This window comes from Festucalex cinctus, chromosome 12, assembly GCF_051991245.1.
Source record: "Festucalex cinctus isolate MCC-2025b chromosome 12, RoL_Fcin_1.0, whole genome shotgun sequence".
Lineage (NCBI taxonomy): Eukaryota > Metazoa > Chordata > Actinopteri > Syngnathiformes > Syngnathidae > Festucalex > Festucalex cinctus.
The window spans coordinates 16,947,997-16,967,826 of NC_135422.1; the positions used below are offsets into that span (position 1 = coordinate 16,947,997).

Here is a 19,830-nt window from a genome sequence, read left to right on the forward strand (position 1 = left end):
ATATATATATATATATATCCATCCATCCATTTTCTTGACCGCTTATTCCTCACAAGGGTCGCGGGGGCTGCTGGCGCCTATCTCAGCTGGCTCTGGGCAGTAGGCGGGGGGACACCCTGGACTGGTTGCCAACCAATCGCAGGGCACACAGAGACAAACAACCATCCACACTCACACGCACACCTAGGGACAATTCGGAGCGCCCAATTAACCTGCCATGCATGTCTTTGGAATGTGGGAGGAGACCGGAGTACCCGGAGAAGACCCACGCGGGCACGGGGAGAACATGCAAACTCCACCCAGGAAGGTCCGAGCCTGGACTCGAACCGGAGACCTCAGAACTGTGAAGCGGACGTGCTAACCATATATATATATATATATATATATATATATATATATATATATATATATATATATGTGTGTGTGTGTGTGTGTGGGTGTGTGTGTGTGTGTGTGGGTGTGTGTGTGTGTGTGTGTAAAAAAAATAATAATAAAAATAATAATAATAATAATAATAATAGTTTCCGAGCTTGTTTGGTATCATGAGAAATAAAGCAAATCCCCCAAGAAAAAAAACAAGGAGTAAATAATGTCCTTGTCGTTTGCAAAGTGGGGGATGATACAAATTAAAATTCAGATTTTTTTTGGGGGGTGGAAAAACAAAACATTTTTACTTGAAGGCCACATAACAAAGCCCTAGTACACAATATTCCATGGTGTACAAAAATCTACAACGCCTACGCGTGGCTGGAGCACAAACAAAACACCCACACACACAAAAGTTTGCGTCTCAAACTTGTCATATTAACATAATGTCAAGATCGGATATGATTAGCAAACTTAAGGAATCTTGGCAACTACTCCCCATCCTGTACAGTCAGTGGTATGTTCATGACCTCTATTTGTGATGGCCTCAGCTCCCTCGCGAGGGTCTCGTATGCATTCAAAATCAATAGGATTCTTCCGTTAAGTGTTTTCTTCACTTTGTCAGTGCTCTGCCATGAATCGCAGAACCTCAGCTATACTAAACAGAGTGGCGTATCCTTTAAAATCAATTGGATTCTTGCTTTAAAATGCATGACCCGAGAAAAACATTTGGCTAAAGGCCAGTGGTGTCCAATCTATGGCCTGAGGGGGCATTCGCCGCCTGATGTCCATTTTCTAGCAGCCCTCAGCATGAGCTATAACTTTTGACCTGAAACCCTGCGTGTGGGTGTGACAACAGATAAATTTGACTTGGAGAGCTTCCCTAGATGCGCAAAGAACATATTTACAACAAAAATAGCAGCAACATTTCTCTTTTGTAATGCCTCATGAATTAAATATTACAGTTTCAGAAGCAAAAACGTTTTCCTCCACTTTCTGCTGTCAAGGTCTAATTTGAGAGCATATCACATGAATGAGTTACAAAGATCCTCAAGTAAACACTGCTTTAACATTTGTCATATCATTACCGATTACTCTTGCTTTGCTTCTGAATGTTGACAACTGCATGCGGCCCGTGAAGGAAAAAAAACAAAAAAAAAAACCTTTGGACAACCCTTGCTTAGGCTCGCAAAATATGCATTTATTTTTATCCATCCTCTGACCTCAGCTACTTCAAATGTTTCGCATTATGCATGAAGATCAATGGAATTCTTGCTTTAAATGCCGACTCACTTTGAGAATTGCGCGCGGCAGCGCATTGACAAACTGACCTCAGCTCCCTACAAAGTAACAGATCTTATAATACTTTAAAAACTTATTGGGCACTTGCTTTTTTTCCCCATCCTTGACCACATCAGTTGGGACAAGAGCTAACAATATCTGGAGAAAACAAGGGCAGCATGAAAACAGAACGCTGCAGCAAAGTGGAGACTGTATAGGGTAAGCTAGCGTTAGCATGCGCATCCATTGTTGTCATTTCAAGCCGTGTATCGTCAGATGTTGTGATGACAAAACAGTGAGTAAGTATCCGAGCTACTTTATGGTTTGACCTATGGTAAAATATCAAAAAAAGGGAACGTTTGCTGTTCAATTTTAAGGGAGCGCAAAGTTTCCTCATCAGTAGTCTGCGCATGCAAGCACTCATCCACTCTCACACTTGTGATCCTGATGGATTTGGTGGCGGCGTGACTCTTGCCTCTTTGAAGTCGAGAGTCAGAGAAGCCTTGCCTCCCATCAAATTCATCAACTATTGAAAAGCCCCAATCTTAAGATTCCGTCCTCCTTTCGGGGAAAAGTTGGAACGCACTTGTGGTTTATTTATTTGACGCTCTTCTTAGGCTTGAAACCGCAGTTTGGGATTAGGACTCTGGGGAGAAGCTTTTAGCGTGGATGATTATTAAAAAGGGTGGAATTGACAAAGCCCATCAAGCTCAGCCAGTCAGACATTAATAGGATATGCAAAAAAAAAAAAAAAACTTGTCCTCAGAGCTACTTGCATTCCAGGAGCAAGCCTTGTTACAGCCTCGTGCGTCCAACCGCAACCTTGCGGCCGACAGAGGCCACATAAAAGAAGTCAACCAGCGTCTTCACTGACTTTATCTTCCTTTCACCCTTTCCAATTTGCAAGCCATCATGCCGAATTTTTAGACACCCTGAGACAGACGAAAACAATCCCGGCGAGTGATAAAACCACTCGTCTGGCAGCCTCTTTAAGTGCGTGATGATGAATATATACTGTAGGTTTATGTTCAAGACCTAAATGGAAGAGGGGGGGGGGGGGGGTGCAGTAGGGGGCAAACTTTTTGGGGGCCTATAAATACGAGCTGACGCCAGAGAGGATAAAGTAGCCTCAGTACTCTGATTCAGCCTAAATGATGGATACCTTAGATCCCTTTCTTCGCTCTGGCGGTCTCTCTTGCGTAGGGATTGCCATTCTAGCTAGAAGGGTCCGAGGGGCCTGGGTGGCAAAATGTTCATAATTACTTTCGCAGGTGACAAGCAGACCCTTAATTGAACTTTGGCAAAATCTGTTTGGGTTACGCTAGTTAATCCCCCCAAAAGTTGTCTGCAACTGCGGTATGCTGTGCAGTCACCTTTGGAAGTAAATAGCAAGTACAAGTGATTTTCATTATGGCAGCGCGGTAGCCTAGTGGTTAGTACGTCTGCTTCACAGTTCTGAGTTTCAGGGCTCAAAAAGGTACGTTAGCGATATTTAGCTTTCAGGGACATTTGTAAGAGAACGTAAAATGCGTATTTCCTAAACTTTTTTCATGCACATGTAAAACAAGGCAAAAAAAAAAATACATATACAAAAAATAACCTTACAATTTCATATATTAAATATAGTATTAACATGGAAAAACGTGTAGCATTGATATAACTAAGCAAAAGTTATAAATTGTGTATTTTTAAATTAAAGTCAAGATGTGAGGGAAAAATGTAAACTCATGAGAATAAAGTAATACTTTAAAGGGAAAAGTTGTAAATTTGAAAAAGCAATCTTGTCAGAATAGATTAAAGTCACATATTTTAGAAAAAAAAAGTGGTAGGGAATATTTTCAAGATAAAAAGTCATATAAGAAGGCCTTCTCTATAATATTATGAAAAAAAATCTTAAAGCTTTGAGGAAAAAATCATAATCTTTCAAGTACAAGGGCACATAAAAAAAAAATTCCAGATAGAATATAGTAGAAGCTGTAAATGTTGCCCAAATTATGCAAAATTAATTTTTAGAGAAAAAAAAAAAAGATTCTATTTCGAGGATGGAAATCGGAGATTTTATTTTTTTTTTAATTTTCAGGATAAAAATTTGTAATCTTATGAGAATAATGTCACATTTTTGGAGAAAAAAAAATCTAGATAAAGGCTAGTAGCAGTTGGTATATTTTCTCGAAACAGCAAACAAAACTGGGGGAAATAAATTCTTAAATTTACAGAAGTTTTCATTTTTCAGTTCCGCTGCCACTTTCGGAAAGCATGACCAAATCGCACCGCAGTTTTGAAAACATGGACAAAGAAGTTGAAGTCAGAATGATGTGTCTCAAAGCCATTCTTGCGGTCTTGCTTTGGTTTTGAGTATAAAAGATGGTGTTCCTTGTTAAAAAATAAACACTGAACTTGTGCCTAGACAAATTACTGATATATCAACACTGCCTATTTAAGTTAAGACTCTTAAATAGAAGATGAAAGCAGTAATGAGCAGGCTGTCGCACTCGGATTTGATTACATCAAGCTGGTTATCTAACTTGCCAACTTGTACCATGCTACACCCACATTAGACGGCGTAAGGCAAAAAGCTTTCTAATTCAGCGTTGCCCACATTGACGAGACCTACTTCCGATTGGGGCTCATTTGGACAATTTCCATTTTCTTTCAATTGACATTTTTTAAAGACATTTTAAAGCTTCACGAAAACCCTGAAGCAGCGATTCCCGTAGTCCAATCCACTTCCCATGACTGGCTGCCCCACGTTCGTTTCAATTGTGTTGCTACAAATTATCCAGTAAATCACTGCATGATCACAACACGACCACGATGAAATTACAGAGTCAAGACAACGCACATGCCACATCAACACAGTCGAAGTGATGTTTGTTCTTGCTCTGTGCTCTGAGGCCCAACCTTTAATTAGGTTGCCATCAATAAAAAGCTACAACAAATTGCCGGGCGGCTGTCAGTTTAACTTCAGAATTCCCCCTTGAAAAATATGTCAACTCTAGAGAAATGGAGCCACAACCTAAGTGTCAATTGAACGTGGCTGTCAGTGTGCCCTACGAGTATAACGAGGTGGTACAGTTGGGGATGGATGCACGCCAATGGCAGAGCCCACGACATCCGAAACAACCCCCGTACTTCACTCGCACAGCTCCAGCTCAGCCACCAGCGGTTGACCGACTGGCAGAGCAGGCAAGTCGCCAATCCGCAGAACAAAAACACGACGTCAGCTCCGGTGAGGGTGGGCTGAAATGAGATGTGTTTGTTATAATACAACCTTTCACACTGTTAAGTGCTCCCTTTTCTTTAAGAAATCCAGTTTCAACAATTACTCGTTGCTGCAACTGCATTTTTTTTTTTTTTTTGCAATAGCTTAAAGTGATTAATGGCTATGAAGCTAAATTTTAGGATTTGAGGATCTCATCCCAGTCTATGCCTACCGGAATGAGATGGAACATTTGGTAAAGAAATGCAGATACGGAAAATGAGGAATATGAATTAAACACAGAAAAAGCCATCTGTTTTTATCATTTTGCCACTTGCTATCGAGTAAAAATGACATCACAGTGCCGAGGGGCTCAGTTTGCAGATGTTGCATGGTAAATAGTTGGGATGTAACGATATCCAAACATCACGATACGATATTATCATGATATGAAGCTCACGATACAATAATTATCACAATATTGTGGAGAAGGTGGCGATATTTAAAAAAGGTCACAATATTGTAAAAAAAATTAGCTCATTCTAAAAAAAATCCCTACATCCCTAGTAAATACTAGATGGACTGCACTTATATAATGCTTTTATGTACCCCATATGGTGGTCCTAAGTGCTTCACGTTGGCTCACATTCATGACGAACCCCAGAAATCCCAGATTGGTCTTGGCCTTGAGGCACTGTGATGTTAAAACAGGCGCACTTTTTATAGCCTCCATTATCTGAATGTTAACATACAATGGGAACGTCCATAGGCCCACTAGCTAACAATTAGCATCTATGTGGTAAAGTCACTTTTAAAGGAACGAATATATGAGCACAAGCCAAACAACACGGATTAATGGCATTCCCATTCATTTCAGTAGGGAAGGATGATTTGAGACAAGTGTTTTGAGTTCAACTCTCATATCAAGGCACCACTGTATCCAACTATCAGTGTCTCAGTTGTTCCAAGAGCTCGCGACTCGACTAACCTCATACACGCACTGGAGAACGAACTGTCAGGGGGGTTGTCTTTGCACTTTCGCGTGAAATTGAGAATGTGGATAGAGGAAAGACGGAAAGCGGCAAACCGTTATTAGACGTTCTTGCGGTTGCTTTCACAAACAGCTGGATGGTTGGGTAGAGGGGGAACAATATTTCCATCAAATGTCAAGGGGATTTTAAAGAAAACTTTCCAAATGTCACGGAAGGAGGGAGAAAATGTTCAAATGTCTGGAGGCTTGAAACAGCTGGGCTTAAATAAACAAACAAGCAACGGAAGTGAAGACTTTCATTTTGTGGAACAAAAGTGTGTATTATTGACAAACAAGCGTTTTATTTCTGTTATCAGAAAGTTCCACTGCGCTCAAAAGGCATTCATGGACTCCATCAAGGCCATTACAGCTCCGTGTATTCATCACACTACAATGGTAGTCGGTAGAGCGGAGCAGAGCGCAATCTTAATTTAGATCGACACCTTGATAGACGCCCGCCTCCTGCGTGTGCGTGACTTTCCTCATTGAGATTTGAGGCTCATTACTAAAATGAAGGAAAATGTCAAGAGCCTGTCTTGATATTTCCTGGCGGAGAAGAACTAAAGCTGAAAATCCTTAAAGCTTAAGTCAAGTCAAAAATGTTGATGACAATAATGTGTTCTGTGTCACTTCCCCCCAATAGTCTAAAGTATTCTGATTAATTTGTGAAATATGGATTAAGCAGAAAAATCCTCTAATTTTGAGCCATCTCAAGGCACTGCCATTTTTCCCTAAATGCCCTCTGCTATCAACTGAAACTGACATCAAAAGTACCCTCGGGCTCGCATTACAAAAATGACAGTTCACCTGCTTTCTGGGTTTGGTCACATGATGTTCCGTGAGCCCAGGGCCACTTTGACATCAATGTTCGTCGACAGCAAGGGGCGGTGCCATAGTAAAATAAAATTTTGATTTGAACCCCTAAACCACGCAAAATGATATTACCGGGTACACATTAAAAAAAAATATATTTTGCATTATGTCCCATTTAAATCATGACTATTTCCCCAAATATAGTTGCCAGCTAGTCTTTATCTAAATCCGTTTAAACACCCTAGGAAAGTGTTTTGACGAAAACGAAGAAAGGGAGCTTTGTGTCAGGATTTCGTCAGCCTCCAGAAGACTCACAGACAAGCCGTCCGAGCTCCTCTGACGCTCTCATCTGACGTCGGCGCGTGTACGCCTAACAAGGAGGGGGAGATCCGGCCGTGTCTGTACTCTGTAACCATGGCAACCTCAAGGATGCTGTGATAAGATTCCAGCAAAATACAAAACACACAGTCGCACACACGCAGATGTCCCAGTGCACGCCATAGTTTCTTTCATTTCTGCTTACTGTGGATGCATCGGGAACATGTCCCAATATTTTTGCCCTTTATTGTTCCTTTCTCAATGCACCATTCCTAACCAACCCACCAGTGGCACCACTGGCAAAACGACACAGTAGTGGCCAGTTTTCCTGCTCCCCTCAGTCTCCTTAAGGATAACAATTGTTGCCTTATGCTGAGAAGTGAACACAGGAAATGAGTACTGTGCCTTAACTCTGGATTTTGCAGTTTTATACTTCATAGTATTATAGTCCACAATCTCCACTTTGCTGCAGTGCAATTTTTCTTACTGGCCAAAATCTCCTGATGGATAACACTTTTCTCCGAACGGTGAAAGGTAAATACTAGAAAGTAAAACAAGTCTTAAGTCTTGACTGTGGTCGCTGCAGTTAACTACTTCACAGTATATCCCACAGTGACCCATTTTCCTGCTGCCCTCTGTCTCCTCTAGGATAACAATTATTGCCTTATGCTGAGAAGTAAACACAGGAAATGAGTACTGTGCCTTAACTCCGGATTCAGCAATTTTTTACTTCATAGTATTATAGTCCATAATCTCCACTTTGCTGCAGTGCAAGTTTTCTTACTGGCCTTAATCTCCTGATGGATAACACTTTTCTCCTAACGGTAAAAGGTAAATACTGGGAACAAGTCTTGAGTTTTAACTGTGGTCGGTCGCTGCAGTTAACTACTTCACAGTATATCCCATGGTGACCCGTTATCCTGCTGCCCTCAATCTCCTCAAGGATAACAATGGGTTCTTTATGCGGAGAAGTAAACAGGAAATGAGTAGTGTGCCTTAACTCTGGATTCTACAGTTATACAGTATACTGTATTTCACAGTATTAAAGGTACATAGTCTCAGGTTTGCTGCAATGGTATGTTTTACTGCCCTCATTCTCCTCGTGGATATATATACATATATATATATATATACATATATATCATATATATATACATATATATATATATATACACACATATATATATATATACACATATATATATATATATACACACATATATATATATATATATATATATATATATATATATATATATATATTTTATCCTCACAGCTAAAAAAAAAACAAAAAACATTCTTCTATACTGATAAGTAATTACAGGATTCTTGCACCTTATCTCTGGACGCTGCAGATTTACAGTTCATGGTTTAAACTCCACAGTCTCCACTTAGCTGCAACAGGACATTTTCTTGTTGACCTGAGTTTCCTCAAGAATATTTTTCCCACCTATTTTCATTCTCTTAGGCTACAACGTAAATACAGGAAACCCAAATTCACCTTGGCTGTTTTTCGTTAGCATATCTCATTCCTACTGATACATTCAATGAGTCTTGGTTTCACATCCAAAAATAGTCAATATTTTACCTAACTACTTTGTCAAAACAGTGCATCAACATGCCTCCTCATGCGGGTACTTGCAGTATTCCTGCGCCTTTTGTCCACCAATCTCTCGCTTGAGTGTATTTGTGTTCGTGACTGCATTAGTGTTCTCTGAATGGCAGTCGCGTGTGTTTACTGACCGAGATAAAGACCCTCGGTCCGACCTTACCACCAGCCCACTTCCGCCTTCAAGCTAGTTGAAACGATCAAAGTAATTAAAGCCCACGCCACGTCAAAACAATCTTTATCTTGTCAATAAAAGCCTCTCAAAAAGGTTTGGACTCAAAAAAAAAGAAAAAAAAGAAAAAGAAAGCGAGGTTGGGCTCATTGGCGAAACCCTCCGCCCACCTCACATGTTAATGTAGTTAAGGACCTTGTCTGCTAGCGCTGCCCTCAGATGCTGACTGGCATGAGAAAGAGGAGCAAAGCCTGAATAGGCCGTTTCCTCTGACTGAGCGGACCACTGTGGTGAAGCACAGTCCAACACGTCGTAGATTTACGGTCTTTCTGATGCCTTTCCTGTTCTGTTGTATCACTCTTCATTTCCATATTTTTTTTTTGTGCCGTCTTTCTGCTGCTGCGGTGGAGAGTGAGACGAATGGTCTACCCGCAGCGGGCAGTAAACGCAGCCCGTGCTGGCCTCATGTCATTTTAGTCCAGACGGTCGGTCACAGCGTGTCTGTTGCACAACTCAGGATGTGGTAAGGCTCGTGGGCATCCAACGGCCTCGGTCGTTTCTTATTTAAACCATACGTCAAAGTTAAAAAAAAAATAAAAATACATACATTACATTTTAAAGTGAACCCTTTATCTTTGTAGGGGGTAGGGACCAAGTCCCAAAGCGAATGCCAAAAATTCTCGAGTAAAGGACACTGCTCCACAGCCAATTATTATTTTTTTTTATATTTGCATATACGACTAGTTTTCAGCCTAAATTAGCAGTGAGACATTGCTGTCAATCTGGTTGGCTAACAGCAAGCTACTTGTCTGCTAACATGGTGCTGAAGAGGCGACGGTGTTGTGGTAGTTATGGACAGTTGCGTTTAATGTGGTTTTCCAGCGAATACTTCGTTTTTTTTCTCAAGGATTAATGGTGAATCATCAATCGTCTGTAGTTCAGTGAACTTGTTTTCCTCAATTGCTTCTTCAAATGCTAGCACTTTACACACTGTAAAAAAGCAGAACAGAGGTTGAATTGTCCACCACCGGCAAAAAGCCGTCAGCGACCGAATCGCATTATGCAATTCGATTAGCAGCTCGAGACTGCTAACTTTAGTTTACACTAATGCAATACTTTTTATACTATAAATACTATACTCTGATCTCCCTTTTTAGATGCCACAACAAACAGAATTAGGCGAATCATGCTAGCTGTCTGGCGAGATGTTGACAGCACTTTGATCGTTAGCTTTGACTTTCCATCACTTTAGATTAACTCGTACAGTGTCGGTGTTTTGACAAATAAATGACATTACAGTCTGTTAAAAAAAAAACATCAAGTACTTCTTCTTGAATTGTTTTGTTAACTGTTTGACTGCCACACGTTCTCCAAAGGAAGACAATTTCGAGCATTTTTAACTCATCTTTCAAGGCAAATAGACTATTGTGTGCTATATGACTATATAAATATGGTGGATACCATATGAAAGATTTGATTCCACTCTCAGGAAAAAAAATATGATTCTACCTTATTCCAACAAACAAGCTTTTTGTGAAAAGATACATTTTCCGCAGAACAGTGACTTTGACGCGAATATTTTTTTTTGTTTAGTGACACTGTGAATTATATTTATTAATGGGACAAACATTTTGATCAATCACGTATCCTTGAAAACGTTTGATTTCATCAGATTTGTCATGTTTCATTGTAGTTTCATACACCGGCAACTAGGGCTGGGAATCTTTGACTGTCTCACGATTCAATTCGATTACGATTTTTGGGTCTGCGATTCGATTCAGAATCGATTTTCAATTCGCGATTCAAACGATTTTCGATTCAAAATGATTTGATTGACAAATTATTTCTGCTTCAATTTACAGATATGCACAACATTGTCATGATCTACTCCAGTCTGCTTTGCAAGACAAAATGACAAATAGAGACATTAAAGTGTCTTTTTTTGTTTGACATTTTTTTTGTTTGAACAACTGCCTTTCCCTTCTTCTTCATTTCTAATTTAAATAAAATAGTTTTTGGATATTAATATCGATTCGATTCGATTAATAAATGAGAATCTCGATTCTTTTATGAATCGTTTTTTTGGCACAAAACTACCTGCAACCCATTGAAAAGAGATACAATGCTGCCATCTGCTGGCCGTAGCTAGTGGGGGGGGGGGGGGGGGGGGGGGGGGGGGGGTTTGTGCTCACTCGTGAAAGCAGAGCTGCCCAAGATATTGTGCTGCCAATTGAGGGAAAAAAAAAAACTAGTTGACGTCAATTAACGTTAATGGCAGTACTCGTTGGAATTTCCGTTAACGTCAATTAACGTTAACGGCAGGGAAAGAGTTAATCACAAACATGCCGTCAACACCTACTGGATTGCGGTGAAATAGCAATGACCCTTCAATTGTTAGCGATGACTTTGATTGCACGCAATCAACTTAGAGAGAATGAGTTGTAGTTTTAAAAAAAATACCACTTAAAGATGGCTGAAATATGTAGCTCGTCTTTATTTGTTTTGACAGTTGGCAAGAGTCGGAAACACACACTACACATAAATTAAGGTTGAAGGTAGACTAGCAATGACCCGTTTAAAATGGTTAGCATTGACACTCTTTTGTAGATGATTAACTCTTACAGTTAGAGTTTGCATTTAAAAACAACACTAGCGACAGCCGGAACATAATAGTCTATTTGTTTTGATAGTTAGTGAAAATATGAAAATAATTCAACTTCAATTGTTAGCGTTTCACTTTCTGTCACAGTTGATTAGTGTGAAACAAAACTTCAGACAACTTAAACGACTTCTCAGCCAAAACGTATCCTACTTCTTCATTTGATACGAGAGTCAGCATCAGTTTGAAATAAAGTGCACTGACACCCGCAGGCCTGGAGTGGAACAGCAACTGACTAATCGTGCTAGTTGACAATGGAAGTTAAAAAAAAAAACACACACTTCGTCTTCAGGCAAAGTCAACTATGTTTTATGTGTGAGAGAAGTAATGAGTACACAGAATGCGCCACAGACAGTAAGACGCATATAAGAAGGCAATAAAATATTTTTAGCCGGCCGTGTCTTAAAGTGGGGGCCACGGAGAAACCGCACCGACATGACCGTGAATGGTACTGCTATTTACTGCTTTCTTTTTTTCCTTCTTGGCAAGTTGCAGGCCCAAGTGGGAGGAATGCTGGTTCAGATACTCGCTGTGCATGTGTGTAGACTGTGGACAAAGAGAGCCAGTGTGGACAACAGAACACAATCAAACGCGCGATACACAGCGACCAACTCATCACGCATACACATTCCAGAGTGTAGGGATGAGAAGCGGTGACATTCAGACCCCCACTGACCAATCGGCGCACTCCGCCACATTCACAATGGAGCCAGTCAATGAGGGAGCAGTGAGTGATTTGGGGAGGAGGCGAGGGGAAGGGGGGGGCTCACTTATTTACTTCATCCTCTTTCCATTCATGCATTCATTCTTTCCTTCACCCTCTTTCCCAAGTTGGATCTCACGGCGGGTTTTAAGGTGATTTAAAAGGAGGAACCAAGGAGTCAACCTCCTACACATACATTTGAATCATCCCTTTGTGCATTGGAATTTAGTACACATACTATGTTGTGTGCGTGTCCTCATCAGAGGTGGGTAAAGTAGCCGTAAATTGTACTCAACTAGGAGTACTTACTTTCGAATAATATGGCTCAAGTAAAAGTAGTCAAAAAAGCGATGGAGGAACTAATGAGTAACTTGCGTCAAAATGATTGTAAAAAAAATAAATAAAAATTTGGGGCTGTTATTATTGTTAATTTTAATGTTAAATATTATGTAATTATTATTTAATACCACTGTGTAGGTATAAAATTAAAGGGGAAATATTCAGGACTGACACAGGTTGATGCGCACACACTTTAATTAATATTGTAACGAACTAAGTGTTGTGTGTTCTGGGGTTGCCGTTTATGTTGAGCACTGTTACGTCGGACTGTTTCTGAACGCAACACAGGTCTTGGGTGAGGGAGGAGACGCGCGGTTGAGTAGCGTTGTGGTGCTTTTTCCTGCTCGCAACGAGAGCGGTTGTACTCTGTGCTTTGGCGTTGGACAATGCCAAAAAGTGTGATGTTGATGAAAGAAATGATTTCCCCAAACATTTGCTGGTGACGTTTGTACAAAGCATTACAATATAACCAGCACCGTGGTGAGTGAAATGACACAACGTTGGAATTTACAGTATTCGGAACTGGCTCGTGCCCACGAAGTGGGCTCAATCCGTGAGAGGAAAAAAAAAAATGACATCGTTGTCATATGAGGACTATTTGCACTGGACTTCACGACAGTAGTCCAACTTTCTGAGCGACAATTAAAAGTATTTCCTGTTAATTACAAACACTTGTGCGTACATTAGATCACTTTACAAACTCAACGGAGCCACAAGCGATTTCAACCAACAATCAACAGTTTGCTCACCTCTGAACAGCCAGCGAGCCATTTATGTTTCTCGTACGTCCTGGTTGAACGTGACGGATGAAATTCTTCCCTGTTTTCGTGATGACGACTTCAGGAGTAGACGACTACTTGAATTATTCTTTTCCACAAAAGTTCTCCAGGAAAAGGGCACTGATTGGGATTCGGAGATGAACTTTAATGGAACCAGTGACTTTTTACCGCAGAACAAGTCAAATAAGCCACTTATGCGCATGCGCGTTGTCAGGTATGCAACTTTTTTTGCCATTCAAAAGACGCACGTACAGAAACAACGGTCACGGAATTAACACAATTGATTTCTCTTTGTGTATGCTCGAAATAAACTGTCAACTTGCCCGCTCCCCGCGAGGAAAACAGGACAAAATATACAGGAATTTAAGCCCAAAACAGTAGAACTACTAGGGGTGTGCCAAAAAATCGATTCATAAAAGAATCGAGATTCTCATTTATTAATCGAATAGAATCGATATTAAGATCCAAAAATCGATTTTATTTAAATGAGAAATGAAGAAGGGGAAAAGGCAGTTTTAGCCCACATGCTGTTTTTGTGGAAAAAGGTTACAATACAAAATTAATAAATGTTTGAACAAAAAAATAACACTTTAATGTCTCTATTTGTCATTTTGTCTTGCAAAGCAGACTGGAGTAGATCATGACAATGTTGTGCATATCTGTAAATGGAAGCAGAAATCATTTGTCAATTAAATAATTTTGAATCGAAAATCGTTTGAATCGTAGACCAAAAAAATCGTAATCGAATCGAATCGTGAGACAGTCAAAGATTCCCAGCCCTAAGAACTACAGTATTGTATTTTAGAGGTCACTGAGAGAAATATTTTCAATGATTTTATTTTGAAGAGCTCGGGCATGCACCGCATTAATAGCTTATTATGACCACTCGCCACTGATTTATACGACAAAATGATGAATAAATAGTTTGTAAATCTGAGGCCAGTAAGAACTGTTGGTTCACATATTATTCCATTTATTTAAACAGGGAATTGGTAACAAAAACGTTTGCAATATCTCAACGTGAAGGCAATTTTAGTATTTTATCAAGAAGCACAAAGTCGACGCACACAATTTTCTAATTTGCCACATACAAATGAGGTGGAGGGCCAAATCTGGACCCCAGGCCTTGAGTTTGACACCTGTGGTTTACAGTATTTGTAAATGCTTTTAAATACAGTAGAAACTGATAACAGACTCTGAAATTGATTATTTTTAGCGTTTCCAATGGGGGATAAAGTGAAACTATAAACCAATTGGAGTGTTCCTCTGTATATGTTTATCACTCCAACTTTACACCAGAGAAGCGCAACCTTGCCTGGAAAAGAACAACACACACATACTGTATCGCTCTTTGACACTGACTTTCCTGTTCACATCTTCATTTTTAGCAGCACTACATGGAATATGAGACGACCACCCACACACACACATACACACACACACGCTGCTGGGAAATGTGAATGACTACGTCCCTGAAAGTGGCATGAAGATGCTAGACACAATTGTAGGCTTGTGCTACACACTGATGAGTAACCCAACAGCTTGGCTCTCAGACACGTAATCTAAGTGTGAGTGTATGCGCGTGTGTGCGCGTTACCCAAATAACAGCATACGGAGTGCTCCATAATTCACGGCAGGAGTCAAAGAGGAGGAAGTCCCACAACTTAAGTTATTTACAAAACACAGTCACACAATAAAAACAGAGGAATTAACACATTTGTTATTTGTATGTTGTCTTTACACAGCATCCATGTGAATGTGTTTGACACAGGGAGGGGTCCGGGTTTAATCATAAGGGTGCGGTGTCCATTTGAGTTCAAAGTGTGCCCCGCCTCCATTATTTCCCCCTTACGGGCAGCGTTACATAACGCCACCAAATAAGTCGCAACAAGTTAGCTGTTATGTAATCATGTAAATAAACGTACAGGATTTTGGTTCCTTTACACTTACTAGGCCTTATACAGTGAAACCATCCTGGCTAAAACAAGTATTAGGGCTGCACGATATTAGAAAAACATGCGATATGCGATATAGTTGCTGAATATAGCGATAGATATTATAGCGATATTTAACATGTACCTAAAGAAATGACATTTTTATTATCTAATGAAAGAACTACATTTTTTTCATGCTGCAAAATAATCAAACTCAATATATTCTTAATTAATTACCTCTCGATAATGTTCAACTATTGGATGGCAGTGAACAATTTTGTTCAGTGCACCGTGTTCCAACTATGTTTTGCTTTTGCATTATTAGGGTTGGAACACCCATGGAACTGGGGTCGTGGAAACCAAATAAAAAGAGAGGGTGAGGAGGGGATTTTTTCAGAGAGTTCCTCTCCTCTCTCCTCGCGAGCTTTGAACTGAGTGTCTTCTCTCCTTTTTTGTCATGTTTAATAAATGTCAAACAGGTAAACCTGACAGTCTGAGTGGTTAAATTCAGATAAAAGCATAAAATGCCACATCAAATTTATTGCATGTATTTACGATATGCATATTATAATATCGCAATATTGATATTTTTTTCGATATATTGTGCAGCCCTAATAAGTATGCATTCTCGGTTCTTGTTGCTCAGTAAAGGTTTTGATTTGAAAATATTATAGTAAATGAACCGAATGGACGTAAAGTGAGTTTTGTCTTTGTGTTCACCTCATTTGCCAATTTTGTTCATGTAAAGAGTATTACTTTTACATTTTACTGTTTGTATTATGTATAATAACAAATCAGTGGTTTTCAAACTTTGCACACCTGGATTTGAATGACATTAATTGTTCATCCCTACATTTAATTTAGAATGGCCCTCCCCCACCCCACAATGGAGTAAATATTTGCTGATTAATATTCGCCGTTGTCCACAATTTGACCCTGATGGAGAGATTGGTAGTGAAAACTAATGACTTTGCCAACATGTATTATTTCACTGAGATGCTACAAAGCTGTATTCTTCTTCTTTTCTTTTTTGCAAGATATTGTTAATAGTTGTAGTTATCAGTGTTGCATCCGCCTAAATCAGCAAGGGCCAAAATCTGTTGCCTGTCCGTCACACAAGCCACCCAAACTCCAACATAAAGCGCAAGATAAATGCACGAGAACATAATGGCGTAAATAAAGTAACTCAACTCAACTCAACTCAACTTGTCGTTATTCATCTATATCAGGGGTGGCCAACCACCCTGAATGTATCATTGTTGCAAAAGAAAGCTCCTCCTTAGCTTATTTGAAGGAGGAAGAGAAGGAGACGATATGCATCTTTCACAATTGATATTTACAGTATTAAAGCTTCCTCCATTGACCTCATAAATAAGTTCACCAAAATAGTAGTAAATGGCTGCGTGAGCTTAGCCCTACAGGGCTTTTGTTTGACGAATTTTGCTTTGAGACTGCCATATGCCACTTTGCTGGGTTCTGTGTGAAAGGCAAAAGTGGGTTACGTGCTTTTAAGTACGGCTTCACAACATTTTGCGGTATCTCTGCGTTAAAGAGGCTTGCAGGCTTGGTAAGTCAGGCAAAGAGGGGTCTCTCAATCGCTCTCTGAGTGGGTTGTACGCCCCCCCCATACACACACACACAGCGGATTGTAGAAAAGTTGACAGCGACTCTGTTCACGAACCCACAGGCTTGTTTACATCGTGTTCCCCACCGCTAACAAGCCTTAAATGCACCACGGCAGCACTTCACTGATACTTTGATCTTTGTGTGTTAAAAGTGTTTAAAGTGAGACGGAGGAGGCCTGGACTGAACACACATAGCCCCCAACCGCCCCTACACACAGACACACACACCCCTGAGTGGTACCTTTACAGTCACATTTGTCAAGCCAGGCTCGAATTACTGCACGCACACACACCAACACAAAGTGAGGTTCCCATCATCTCTACGAACGAATCCATGAACATGCCAGAAAGTAGACAAACCAAAGGCCAGTTTTGTTTTCCTTTGACTTAAGATGTCAGTCATTTTTTTGTGTGTGCGCGCAATCTATTCTAGGAGAATTCCAGAGAGGAGACCTAGTGACTGACCCCCACCTCACAGGATTTGACAAGAAATCGCCACACACATCCCCCCACCATCCCTATCCATATACACCCACGCACATCATAAAAACAACACAGAATTGAAGGAAACACACATGTGCAGGACACACCTGCAGTTTTAAAAGTACCAAGACTGTGTGGCGTTTGAGTGTCCTGAAAAAGAGTGGGATTTTCTACAAGCTGCATCAAAAACAAGCTTATGAGACGGTCAATTTAACATCAGGGGCAACCACACAAGCATCTTTGCCCGTGAATATATTCAAACATGTCACTTACATGTGATGGACTCTCCTCGATGAACAGCGATAAGGTGATAGTACAATGTCCAAAGTTACCTGAACAGAACAGGAGAACCCCATAGTGTCAGGGGGAGCTAGCGCGCGCACGCCGAAATTCACGCACACAAAACGGGCACAAACATGAGCCAGAGCCGGGTTAAAATATTTGGGAAAAAATACGGCCTGGCTGTAGGAACCACTGTCACGACCGTACGAGAAACATATGCCAAAAGCCCGTTGCAAAGTTTGATAGCGAAGGGAAGGTAAAACACAATCGCCGCTTACCTTTTTTCACCCTCACCGTCTCCCCCCACCTCGTCCTTCACCTCCACCGGCGGGCGAGCCGTTCCTTCCGCCGCCTCCTTGGCCGTGTCACGACCGCCGCAGACCCCCTAAAGGAGCGGCAGGCAGCGCTTCCGTTCACCGGCGAGAGCCGACGGAGGGTGGGCTTGTTTCTCGTGCGTTTCCGTGTCAGCGTTTGTGTGTGTACGTGACAGCTCTCGGAGCGACTGAGCCGAGTGAGAGTGAGGAGAACCGGGGGAACTTAGGGGGAGTTCCCGAGAGCTGCGCGGCGGCGGGGGCGGGGGCTCGTCGAGAGTGACAGGCAGGTCAGCTTGTATGGTAAAATTGGCTTGTTTCTGGTCTTTTATTTATTGTTACGATACATTCACAGTTACTCTGTAGCCTTTGAACGCTATACATACGAAAAGTGGAAAAAAAAATATTTGGTGCGTGTCCGGTGTCCAACTTTAGTCACGCCCAAAGCCCCTATAGAAAAATGCAGTTTCCTCCAAAACCACTTAGAAATCTAAACCAAAATCGACTGGTATCATACCTTAAAAAACGTTACATCCGAAACCAAATTCGGGTTAAATCGTCTCACTTTTTTAGGTTTAGAAAAGACTTGACGTGCATATCATCATGTAAACCTCCACCAAACCTTGTGTAGAAAAAAAATGAACATTTTCAATCAAAATCTACTGGTTTCTTCCTACATATCTCCCCCCGGGTCTGGGTAAAAAAAAAATTAAAAAAAAATACAATAAAATAAAATAAAAATCACCACTTTTCTGGGATTGAGAAAGACTGGTTTTGCTGAACTAAAGCACAGGTGTTAAACTCAAGGCCTCGGTGCCAGATTTGGCCCACCGCATCATTTTTTGTGGCCCACAAAATGTAAATTATTTTGTGTGTTCATGTTTACATAACGATGTACTGCAAGCCTTTTTTTTCTGGCTTCTGATTTCAGAACTATCCATCCATCCATCCATTTTCTTGACCGCTTATTCCTCACAAGGGTCGCGGGGGCTGCTGGCGCCTATCTCAGCTGGCTCTGGGCAGTAGGCGGGGGACACCCTGGACTGGTTGCCAACCAATCGCAGGGCACACAGAGACGAACAACCATCCACACTCACACACACACATACACCTAGGGACAATTCGGAGCGCCCAATTAACCTGCCATGCATGTCTTTGGAATGTGAGAGGAGACCGGAGTACCTGGAGAAGACCCACGCGGGCACGGGGAGAACATGCAAACACCACCCAGGAAGGTCTGAGCCTGGACTCGAACCGGAGACCTCAGAACTGGGAAGCGGACGTGCTAACCACTCGACTACCGTGCCGCCCGATTTCAGAACTAGTTATCCACCAAATCGTTGTGTATAGCCTTAGCCTACACTAGCTTAGCTTCACAGTCATAATGGCCTCCACGGGAAAGCATAGTTACAACGTGGCCCGTGAACCCTTGAACTTGTGGAAATACTTTTTGTTTTTCCCAACTTTATAGTGCAGTGACATATAAATTTCCACCAAACACTGTCAACAAAAATACATTTCTCTTAAAACCAATCATAGATTTATACCAAAATCTACCAGTTTCTTCCTTTATGAATGGTATTCCTCTCATGTTCAGGTCAAATCAGTTTAGGGTTTGGGGTGTAATCTTGGAGAATTGCAATCTTGAAATTAACTTTTCAAATAAGAAGAAACTGTCAGTTTCATAGTGACATTCATGGACTTAAAACATCTGACCTAATAATGTCTAAAAATTTACATCATTTCAATACACACTCAATTTCGAGCATTATAGTATTTTTTGTGTTGCCAGTCTCCTCTAAAGTTGTCTCCTGTACAATCACTTTTATCCCTATAGTGTACCACATTATATATATACGTATACTGGGGATGCAATGTTCCCCACATTCCGTCCCCACATCATGTTCCCATCCGTAATAAATCTGCG

The 19,830-nt window shown here is 40.9% G+C and overlaps 1 protein-coding gene across 3 annotated transcripts in view; it reads right to left on the reverse strand.

Annotated features, from left to right (window-relative positions):
* ppp2r3a (protein phosphatase 2, regulatory subunit B'', alpha) overlaps nt 1-18,096 on the reverse strand; it is a 61,871-nt gene extending 43,775 nt beyond the window's left edge. For all 3 annotated transcript variants that reach the window (XR_013287619.1, XM_077539359.1, XM_077539358.1), the window contains exon 1: nt 17,871-18,096. The gene's annotated coding sequence lies outside the window, so the exon portion shown is untranslated. The remainder of the gene's footprint in view (nt 1-17,870) is intronic.
* Nucleotides 18,097-19,830: the final 1,734 nt, after the last annotated feature.